The sequence below is a fragment of the Camellia sinensis genome, chromosome 9 (assembly GCF_055761805.1).
Source record: "Camellia sinensis isolate YWXY chromosome 9, ASM5576180v1, whole genome shotgun sequence".
Taxonomy (NCBI): Eukaryota; Viridiplantae; Streptophyta; class Magnoliopsida; order Ericales; family Theaceae; genus Camellia; species Camellia sinensis.
The window spans coordinates 23,313,672-23,325,270 of NC_138969.1; positions in this window are offsets into that span (position 1 = coordinate 23,313,672).

The window sequence follows — 11,599 nt, forward strand, 5'->3', positions numbered from 1 at the left end:
CGCGGAGTCTTGGCTGCGAGCCTTGCCTTCGGACTTTCAGACTCTTTCACGTCTTACCTCGGTTTGCGAACCAGGCTCGGTTTTCTCTGTTTCTCTTCCCGAAGGGAGGGAGAGGTCCCGCAGATCATCTCTCAGTGGCCGTAGGCTACGTTTCGTGGTCGTAGGCCATTTTTGCCCGTTTGGAGTCCGGTTCTCAATTTTTCGGAATCGTTGGCCGTGTGCCTCGGTTCGGGACCGCTTAACCATCTCCGTTTGCTCCGGTTTTTGGCATACTTCTTATTTGCTCCCTTTTGAGGGACACTGTGGCCCGAGAAACCGACTTCGTGGTCGAACATCACTCCTGGTGCCTAACAGTCAGTTTTCGGGGCCTCGGGCTGCGCGTTTCGGCCCCCGAACCTTCATTCTGCATTGGTTTTGGTTCATTTTTGGCAAGGACCTCTGTTTCATTGGTAAAAAGGCCGTAGAAGGGTGGGAGGCCAGTAATTGTTCTGTCAGCCAACTTTATCCCTTCATCGCCCTCCGTCGCCCGATTTTCCTCACTTCAAAGCCAATGTTGACCATCATTGGGCCATTTTCTTGCACCCTAAACCCCATATTTGTGATGTACACATCTGGGAGGCCACCAATATTTGGTGGCCGGCCAGTAATTGTTGTTGAACCTTTTGAACCCCTTTGAAAAGTGGGTTGTTCTCTCTCCTGGTTCACTACTTCCAGTGTTTAACCACAGGGTTGTGTTGTGCACACATCAGAGGCTCTCTTTTTGGGGTGGCCGGCCACTAATGCTTCTTGACCCTTTTGACCCCTAGCCGACCGGCCATGGGAGGTAGCCGGCCGGCCACCTAAACCCTAGATAGCTGGCCGGTCATGATCCTTGCACCCTGTTCCTTACAGCTGTATATTCTGTTTCCCTCCAGATTGTGTATCCGGGGGGGTGCATTTTTGGGGGAAAACTTGATTCATTTCCCTCCATTTTTCCCTCCCTTTTCTCCCCTAGCTCCAGCTGTTGGTTGGAGGGTTACAACATTTGCCTTAGGCCCCTTCCATTGTATCCCTCTCCCTTTACACTTCCAAGCTTCAAACCTCTCAAACCCTACACCATTTCTTCACCAACCCATAGCCCCACCCTTCCATCCTTCATTCCAGCAGCTTGAGATTGTTCTCCAAAGCTAAAGAGCCACCAAACTCAAGCCAAGAGTTGCCAAAAGATTGGTCTACAAGGGTAAGCTCCATTTCCCCCCTTTTGGTCCATATTTTGCATGCTTTCTTAGCCATACTTGCTTGCTGTTTTGGGCTCTGACCCTAACTAGAACTAGGCTTATTTTGAGCTATTTTTCATGTTTGTTTAAGGGTATTTACCCGTTTGAGGTCTTCTTGTTGCACTTGCTTCATTATCTCCCTTGTATGCCATCTTCTTGTGTAGTATTTTTGGCCTATGTATAAACTGTTTTGAGCTCTGTAATGAACTGAAAAGTGGCTTATTTTGAGCCCTTCTTCAACATTGTTGAAGGGCTCATTGATGTTTGAGGCTTTCATTTATCACTTGCCTTTATATCTCTCTTTTGGCCATATTTTTGCATGATTTGTTAGCCTCTTTTGATTCTGTTTTTGGGCCCTGGTCCAAACTATAAGTGGCCTTATTTTGACTCCCTCTTCATGTTTCATTAAGGGTATTTCACTGTTTGAGGCATCCTTTATATACTTTGTGTTATATCTCTCTTTTTGGCCTTATTTTGCGTAGTATTTTAGGCTTGCATGCATACTGTTTTGGGTCTGACCATCAACTGTAAAGTGCAATATTTTGGGCCCCTCTTCAACATTTTTGAAGGGCCCCTTTGTGTTTGAGGCCAGAAACCACCACTTGCTTCTTTGTCCCTCTTTTGGCCCATTTCTTGCATGAGAGCTTAGCCATACCTGTGTTGGTTTTTGTGGTTTGTTGTAAACTGTAAAATATCATATTTTGGGCCCCTCTTCAACATTGTTGAAGGGCCCTCATCTGTTTGAGGCCTGCAGCTGTGACTCACTTCTTTATCTCACATTTAGGGCCATTTTTGCATGCTAGTTTAGTCCCATTTGCATTCGCCGATTGACCTTGCTTAGAACTGTAAATGTGCTTATTTTAGGGCTGTCTTGACTCTGTATTTACATTCCATGTTCAAATAATGCATGTTTATGTATAGCTATAGGCCAATGCACGTGCCTAATTTCATGTTTCGGGTCGCATGTCATGCATCGGGTGCCATTTTTCCATCTTTCGGGGCTGTTTTGCATCACTTATTGCCCCTGAAATTTGCATGTTTGCCTACCATGTTCCATGCCTTGCCATGCTTTGGTAGAGTGGCATTCGTGCCTTAGGTTCGGTCCTCGGTTTGCGTGCACATGTGCACGCATCTCGAGTTGTCTCATTTCCATCTAATGGCCTCTTATGTGAGCGTGGCTGAGGTCCACTCATGTTGGTGTAAGCCCATATTGCATTGTGTATGCCATTTCATTTCATAGCATTGCGTATGTTAGGTTGTATGTTAGCGCATTGTGTATGCCGTGTTATCTCGTGCATCGTATATGCCATTTCATAGCATGTTGCATGTTAGGTTATATATTAGTTGCATTCATGCATATCATGCATATTGCATTGTGCTTGGGATAGGAGTTAGCCCGAGCACGGGAAACAAGGGACGTTTCGTACTTCGAGTGACGGAACGTGTCTTAATTCCCGGTCGCCGACACTCCGGATTATCCATGATGGAGTTTAGGCCCTGTTGTGTTTTTCATGTGCATTCATTCTATATTGAGTTGCACAATTCGACCCCTCGGCCATCATGCATCGAGATGCGTGATTGGTGGCACGAGGATCGAGGCATGCATACATTTGTGAAAATACATTGCTATGCCCCTTTCCTGCTCTTCGTTGCAGCAAATCAAGAATTAGCAACCTTCCGGAGCTTGGCGCGCTTTCCAAGAATAATTGTAAAACAGAGGCTAATTGGGGCATCTCAGTGGATTTCCACGCAAGGCAGCCCAGAAATGCATCATCCATCATCAGAAGAAGAGTCAAGGCAGTCCCTGGCTTGCATGCCAGTTTATTTTTTTTCTTAGTTAATTTGTAAATTAATTAGGAATTTGTATATATTTGGACTGTATTATTTGGACTGTACTATTCATTCGGACCCTCTGCGCGAGGGCAATGTTGTAATAAGTGTGCGTGTGTGTGATGTATGTCTTCCAACCCCACGTCTTTCTCCCTTTTATTTACCAGCTTGTGATGGTTAGATTAGGGCATATTTCAATTAGCATACAGTATGATAGCATGTTTGCATTCATTTCATCTGTATTGCATGCACCGGGCTCGGCGCATCATACTAACTGCATTGTATTTTCAATTCCAAATCGAATACATGTTAGCTGTAGCATTTCATATGCCATGTTTAGAATAGCCGAGCCTGCTATAGTTGCATTTTTGCATGTGTTGCATTAGGCACTTCTGTATAATTAGGATCATGCATGGATTTCTAATGAGCTTCTATTTTGGCTTGGAGTACTCGGTAAGTTTTATGCTTTAGCATCCTTGCATGCGTGTGAGTGACTGCCATGAATAGCATGCTTACCATGAGGCTATTTGCTTATGTGATATAACTGCCTGAATGCTTGTGGGTGAAGGTTGAGTTATTTGGATTGGAACAAATCATCAACTGTGAGTTTTAAGCCCACTAGATAGTGGCAAAACATCTTTTCTTGAGCCTACCTGAGGGTGGAAAAATCTGTATCTTTAAGCCTACTTGCGAGTAGCAAACCATCTTTCAAAAACAAACATGAAATGTTTTGTTCCAATTCAGGCGATCCAGTCTATACTTGTATGCTGTGCGCATCACATAGTAAATCTAGGCTAATAACCGGGATAAGAACACACAATGTTTTCAAAACTAGATATCATGGTTAGTAGAGGCCGATCTTTGATCGGGCGAGCGGAGGTGCTCACGAAGTGACCTTCCCCAATCGTACCCAAGTTCCCGAGCTGAGGCAACTTTGGTGATGACGGACACGTGGCCTTAGGCAAACGAGTCAGGGTTTCCTAAATTTCCCCCAACATAAAATATTTAGGTGGCGACTCTGTATCTGGCAAAACAGTCCATGTTTGGCACTTCTTTCAAAATCTGTTTTCTCAAAACGATTTGCCGGATTTGGACTCTTTGGTTCAGACTTAGAATCGTGACAATTTTAGAATCCTGAGCTGTAGTGACCCCAAATGAACAGAACGGGACTCATCCTCCCGGGGCGTTCGGGGACGTCTACAGTTTCTGGCGACTCTGCTGGGGATTTAGAGAACTTGACTCAAACTCATGATATCTTGTTTTGACTACACTTATGTGTTTCTTTGCATTGCATTTGCATTGGTGCACCTAGGACACCGTGTTTGCCATCTGCTATTCCTGAACGGTTTGCCGGAGGCTTGTCTTGTCAAGGCATGACCATAAGGCTGACCGGTTGTGGGCTCTGCCAGTATGGGAACACAAACCCCGGTTTTACCGGGGCACCCTTTTGACCATTCGACCTAGTGCATATTCAGATCCATAGTGACCATTCCAAACTAGGACAGGTTGCTTACCCGTTTATAGGTTGTTTTGAAACCGCTGCGTGCGTAGTAGAGCCTTAGCTCCTGACAAAATAGGACAGGGAAAACCCTACCCCAACATAGGGGTGTTTTTGCTCTCACTTATCTGTTATGTGCTTTTTGAGTGCGTTTCTACAGGAATGCATGTATCAGTTTATGAGTTTGGGCATCAGGCCTGCGGGCATCAGTCAATATTTGAGAATCAGTTATCTGCGGGTATCAGAGATTCAGTTTTGGGGGCAGTGATTCGGGGATAATAATCAGTGTTGGAGGACAGTGTGTATTCAGCTTGTCAACCGTGTGTTGTTATGCCCGGCTGTGTGTCATGCATTTATGCTGTCCGTTTATCTGTTTATTTCATTCCTTATTTTGCTTTATTTATCTTTTTACTAGGGCAGTTCTAGCACAATTGCTTCCAACCCAGTAGATATTTCCCAAGCACTTTGGACAAGAGGTCGCCGACTCAATCGATCCGAGGATCTGGTTGACGGACAGCCAGTGTTTCATTCTCTACCCCCAGTTGTCAGAAGAAGGCCAAGAAAGCGCAGTGTGTCAGAACAGAGGTTGCCAGAATAGCGGGTTACTCCATCAGAGGACAATAGGACTGAGGTCTCGATTGTTGCTATAGAAATAGACATACCAGTTAGTCGGATGGATCAGCAAAATACATCAGGGATGGAAGCCCTGATGCGCCAAATGCAGGAGAGCATGAGACAAATGCAGGAGGATGCCGCCCGTCAAGCGAAAATCTCCAAACAGCAGGCCGCGATCATGGCCCAGCAGGCCGAACTAATTACTAGATTGCAACAGCAGAATGCGGCATCTACATCACATCAAGTTCCTCCTTCGCCAGGGGCCCCATTACCAGAGCAGGCACTTACTATCCAGAACGCTCTGCCAAACACCCAGAACACCGTGCCAAATATCCAGAACATACAAGAGGACACGAACCTTCCAATGGGGCCAGCTCCGCCCCCGCTTCCGCCTCAACTGTCCAAGACCCATACACCCAACCACCCGGACTCCCCCTTCGAGTTCGAAATAGACCATACTGCTCTAAAACTGAGCAAGCTTGAGAAGCTCTTCAAGAAATCACAAGGAGTAAAGGCTATTCCGGATATCGAGGACGGATATACCGATGTGGCCGTAACATTGCCCGATAGGTTCAAGATGCCGCAAATTGACCGCTTCGACGGGTCTGGGGACCCCATGGTCTATCTTCGGCTATTCTCAGACATCCTGCGGCCAATGGGCCTAACCCGACCACAAAAGCTTTCGCTATTCGGCCGAACCCTGTCAGGTGTGGCCGCCATCTGGTACGCGAAGTTAAAAGATGAGGTAAAGAGGAGTTGGGATGAAATGGCCGAGGCCTTTGTCGCACAGTACTCGTACAACACCCAGATCGAGATTACAACTCGTGATCTCGAAACGACAAGGCAGGAGCCCAAGGAAACTTTCTCAGATTTTGTAACTCGGTGGAGGGCGAAGGCGTCGATGATGAATTTGAGGCCCACTGATAAGGACCAAATCAGGATGATTGTGCGTAATCTCCAACCAAAATTGATGCAGAAAATGATTGTACTCCCCTTTCCCACCTTTTCGGATCTACATGAGATGGGGGTACAAATCGAATACGCGATGAAGCAAGGTCTGATTGACCAGGACAGGGAGCAACCCCAGAGAACATTCAACCGTAACAACAATGCAGGCCCGAGTGGCGCTGCAACCGCAAGAGCTTCGGAGGTTAGCATGGTCACCACCATTCCCCCTCCCCTTCCAAGGCCCATGGCAGGCACACCCTTCTCCGGTGCATCCGGAAGCAATACTCAAACCTCTAAATACCAGCCCAGAGGCCAAAGAACCTTCACCCCACTATACATGCCTTTGTCTAAGGCTCTGGGGGTCTTGATCAGAAAGGGGCATCTAAAACCCCTAGAGCCGAGGCCATTGCCGAATCCACTCCCTCCCTCTCACAACCCAGCCAAGTACTGTGCATATCACCAGTAGCACGGTCATGATACTGACCAATGTTTCAGGTTGCGTCACGAGATTCAAGACCTCGTTGACAAAAATGTGATTTTGCTGCCAGAAAAACCCAACGTCACAACCAACCTCCTCCCTACACACAACCAAACTCCACCTCCCAAAAGAGTCAATCTTATCCAGACTGGGGTCGTGTCTTACGATCCTAGCATCTATATTACTCCCACCCATCTACCTAAGCCGGAGGTGCTCCTTCCCGACTGCACTGACTTCTTGTGCATGTTGGACATCTCCACTTCCCAACCAGAGCCGACGGTGGTGACCATCGAAGATGGGGCAGGGCGGACTTCAGGAAAGAATGGGATTGTTGAGTCTGGGATTGAACAGTTTGAGAGTTTTTCTAGGGAAGCCTACGATCCAAGTGAGTACATCTTGTCAACAGGCTAGATTAGGCTGGGTATAGAATTGCCAGAGAAGGGAGAGCTGTGTGTGATCCGGGGGGATGGATTTGAGCAAGGGGCAAATGATCTGACAGCTGTGGAGGAGGACTTTGCCAACCTACAGTTTTTCGATGACCAAGAATCAGGGGACGCGGCAGTCAACTGGTTTGACTATGAGGAATCGGCAGAGGCCACTGGATGGCTCGATGATCAACCAGATGTGGTGGGAGAATCCCAACCAGAATAGGGCCTGGCAGGGGCGAGAGTATTAGCTATGGCCGGAAGGGCCGAAAGTCAGGTTACATTGCCGGAGAGCGCCGGTACGAAGAATTTCGCTCAGGACGGAAGCATTGTGAATGCAGGGAAAGTTGAACAACAAACTACACTGACGCAGGTAGAACAACAGGGTTCTGAGAGAACCGGGAAAGCCAAAATCCATGAGGGGATCGAAAGTGCCGCACGCATAAGAACAGAGGATACTGTGGGCATGTAGGCTGAAAGTGCTGCGAGTACAAACATGCCCGAACCAGACAGGTGCCTTTTGAATGCCAACGGAATGTGGTGAGAAGACGATGACTTATGTCTTGACCACACAGACGAAGACTGGGGAAGCAATCAACCGGATGACACTTGGTACCTCGATGAGGTTGATCACATGACAAGAAGTGGGCGGTACTTCAAGCCCCTGCACCTAGACCAACCCGAGGCATCCGGGAAGGATAAAGAAGCTGAGAAACAAAAGGAGAAGCAGATTGAAGAGGAAGCTGTGCTGAAACAGCTAAAGAAGATACAAGCAGACATCTCCATCTGGGGATTGCTTATGGCGTCGCGAGTACATAGACAAGCTGTCTTATCTGCCATGGACAAGTCCAAACTCTCCATAGATACTACACCAGAACAGCTGGTTGGGCTGGTTTTTCAGGGAGGAGGTTCCCCGGCATTAACCTTTTCAGACAAAGAACTACCGCCTGAGGGCACAAATCACAACAAACCCCTCTACATTTCCGTGGAATATAGAGACAAGTGGATACCGGTGGTACTTGTTGACACCGGGTCCGCCATCAACGTCTGCCCAACCAGAACAGCGTATGCAATCGGGTTGAAGCCCGCGGACTTCGTGCCGACTACTCAAGTGATCAGAGCGTACGATAATACTAGCAGGGAAGTGATGGGGACTGTCAAAATTCAGACCCAGGTTGGTCCCGGACAACACAACGTTGAATTCCATGTCTTGGACGTTCCCGCAACCTTCAACCTACTTTTGGGGTGACCGTGGTTGCACTAGGTCAGGGCAGTCTCTTCCACTTTACATCAGATGCTGAAGTACCCTCACGGGAAGGGGGTGGCTATTGTCTTCGGGAATTCATCAATCCATCCGCCGTCGGAAGTGTCCACACCAGTCTTGGAAATCGAGCATGGCACTGAGGATGTGTTCTTATCAGGGTTCACTTTGGCTGAAGCTCGAGTGGTACAGAATGTTATGGCTATGAATGAGGGGGTGTACATCAGTGCTCAATCCGTCTACCTCATAAACAAGTTACAACACATCCCCGGAATGGGATTGGGAAAGAGCTGCCGGAATGGCGTCGCAGCATTGGCCGAAGTGCCACACAACCCTTACACCTTTGGCTTGGGTTATCTGCCCACCAAAGAGGACTGGGTGAGGAAGGGTAAAGAGATGGTCGGAAGAGCCAGGGCAAAGAAGGCTGGGAAGCCTTTTGAATTAATGCATCGGCCCATTCAGGGTACCCTAAACGGACGCTTCGTCCGAGAGGGGGAGGACTTTCCGTTTTGCGGCTTCCCAGAACCATGGCTGAACGCGGAGAGGAAGCGTGTGCCTGGTTTCGAGATCTTCTTCGATCTGCAACTACCCGGGGATGACGTTGCCGAAGAGCAGACAGACCCATCAGCTGAGTTTGGGCAGTGTAAGGCAGTGGATTCCGAGAGCACCGAACTTGAGATGGGGGTAGCATTGGCATGTCTACTTTCAGATCCTTCGATCGACCAAAAGTGCTTGGGGGATAACTCCTCTGTTTCCATGATTGGGGATGAAACGGCTGCGGGCCTTCCAGCGACTATTTTGGATGCATCTATCGCACCATCTCTCACTTGGCAGTACGAGGAGGGATTTTTGTCCAGCGACATCGGGTCAGGTAGTGAGCCGGAATCTGATTCCACCGAGTCTTGTGAGTCGGAATCAGGTTCCAGCTCGACTGAGTCTGAGTCTGAGTCTGGTAATCCTGGGGATGATAACCCGGATGCCACAGTTATGTCCAGGTCGTCATTTTCTTTCTCATTTAGTCTGTTGTAACCGAGAACTCGGACGATTTAGATGTGCTTAATGAGAATCAAGTAACTGTGGTTTCTGAGTATTTTTCTGTGCCCTTAATTTATTGCATAAACTCAGACTTTCAAAATTTTGATGAAAACGACGAGGACGAAATTCCTCCGGTTTTGCAACGTTTAATTGAGCAGGAGCAGGAGAGGTTTGTCAAACCCTTAACGGATGAAATCATTACCGTGAATATTAGTACTGGGGAGGACCCGCGACTGGTCCAGATCGGGTCCACGTTGTCTTCGGAGGAACGCGAGCGCTTAGTCGCTTTACTAAAAGATTTCAAAGATGTTTTCGTGTGGTCCTACGAAGACATGCCTGGGATCGATCCTAAGATTGTACAGCACCGGATCCCCCTTGACCCCGAGGCCCGACCTGTCAAGCAGAAACTCAGAAGGATCCGCCCCGACTAGGCTCTCAAGATTAAGGAAGAGGTCACCAAGCAGATCGATGCAGGCTTCCTGCTGGTATCCGAATACCCGACTTGGTTGGCCAACATCGTTCCAGTGCCGAAGAAGGATGGCAGGATCCGAGTATGCGTGGATTTCAGGGATTTGAACAGAGCTAGTCCGAAGGACGACTTTCCCTTACCGCATATTGATGAGTTGGTGGATTTCACAGCAGGGCATGCTTTGCTCTGATTCATGGATGGCTTCTCAGGGTACAATCAGATAGTAATGGCACTAGAAGACAGAGAAAAGACTGCATTCACCACCCCGTGGGGAACATACCGCTACAGAGTAATGCCGTTTGGGTTGAAGAATGCCGTAGCTACTTATCAACGGGCCGCGACCACAGTGTACGTGGACGACATGATTGTCAAGTCCAAGGAAAGAGAGGGCCACTACACCGCCTTGCAAAAGTTCTTTCAAAGGATCAGAGAATTTCAGTTGCGGCTAAATCCTCAAAAGTGTACGCTCGGTGTTACAGCGGGAAAAATGCTGGGATTTCTGATTACACAAAGGGGTATCGAGGTTGACCCTTCAAAAATCAAGGCCATCTTAGAAATGCCACCACCAAGGACTGAAAAGGAGGTGCGAGGCTTTCTGGGTAAAGTGCAATTCATAAGACGCTTTATCTCAAAATTAACCTTGACTTGTGAACCACTTTTTGGTCTCCTGAAGAAAGGCAAGAAATTCCAATGGGACGGCTGATTCCAAGCTGCTTTTGAACAGATCAAGAAATATTTACAGAACCCGCCCGTGCCTTAGGTTCGGTCCTCGGTTTACGTGCACGTGTGCACGCATCTCGAGTTGTGTCATTTCCATCTAATGGCCTCTTATGTGAGCGTGGCTGAGGTCCACTCATGTTGGTGTAAGCCCATATTGCATTGTGTATGCCATTTCATTTCATAGCATTGCGTATGCTAGGTTGTATGTTAGCGCATTGTGTATGCCGTGTTATCTCGTGCATCGTGTATGCCATTTCATAGCATGTTGCATGTTAGGTTGTATATTAGTTGCATTCATGCATATCATGCATATTGCATTGTGCTTGGGATAGGAGTTAGCCCGAGCACGGGAAACGAGGGACGTTTCGTATTTCGAGTGACGGAACGTGTCTCAATTCCCAGTCACCGACACTCTGGATTATCCATGATGGAGTTTAGGCCCTGTTGTGTTTTTCATGCGCATTCATTCTATATTGAGTTGCACAATTCGACCCCTCGGCCATCATGCATCGAGATGCGTGATTGGTGGCACGAGGATCGAGGCATGCATACATTTGTGAAAATACATTGCTATGCCCCTTTCCTGCTCTCTGTTGCAGCAAATCAAGAATTAGCAACCTTCCGGAGCTTGGCGCTTTTTTCAAGAATAATTGTAAAACAGAGGCTAATTGGGGCATCCCAGTGGATTTCCGCGCAAGGCAGCCCAGAAATGCATCATCCATCATCAGAAGAAGAGTCAAGGCAGTCCTTAGCTTGCATGCCAGTTTATTTTTTTTCTTAGTTAATTTGTAAATTAATTAGGAATTTGTATATATTTGGACTGTATTATTTGGACTGTACTATTCATTCGGACCCTCTGCGCGAGGGCAATGCTGTAATAAGTGTGCGTGTGTGTGATGTATGTCTTCCAACCCCACGTCTTTCTCCCTTTTATTTACCAGCTTATGATGGTTAGATTAGGGCATATTTCAATTAGCATACAGTATGATAGCATGTTTGCATTCATTTCATCTGTATTGCATGCACCGGGCTCGACGCATCATACTAACTGCATTGTATTTTCA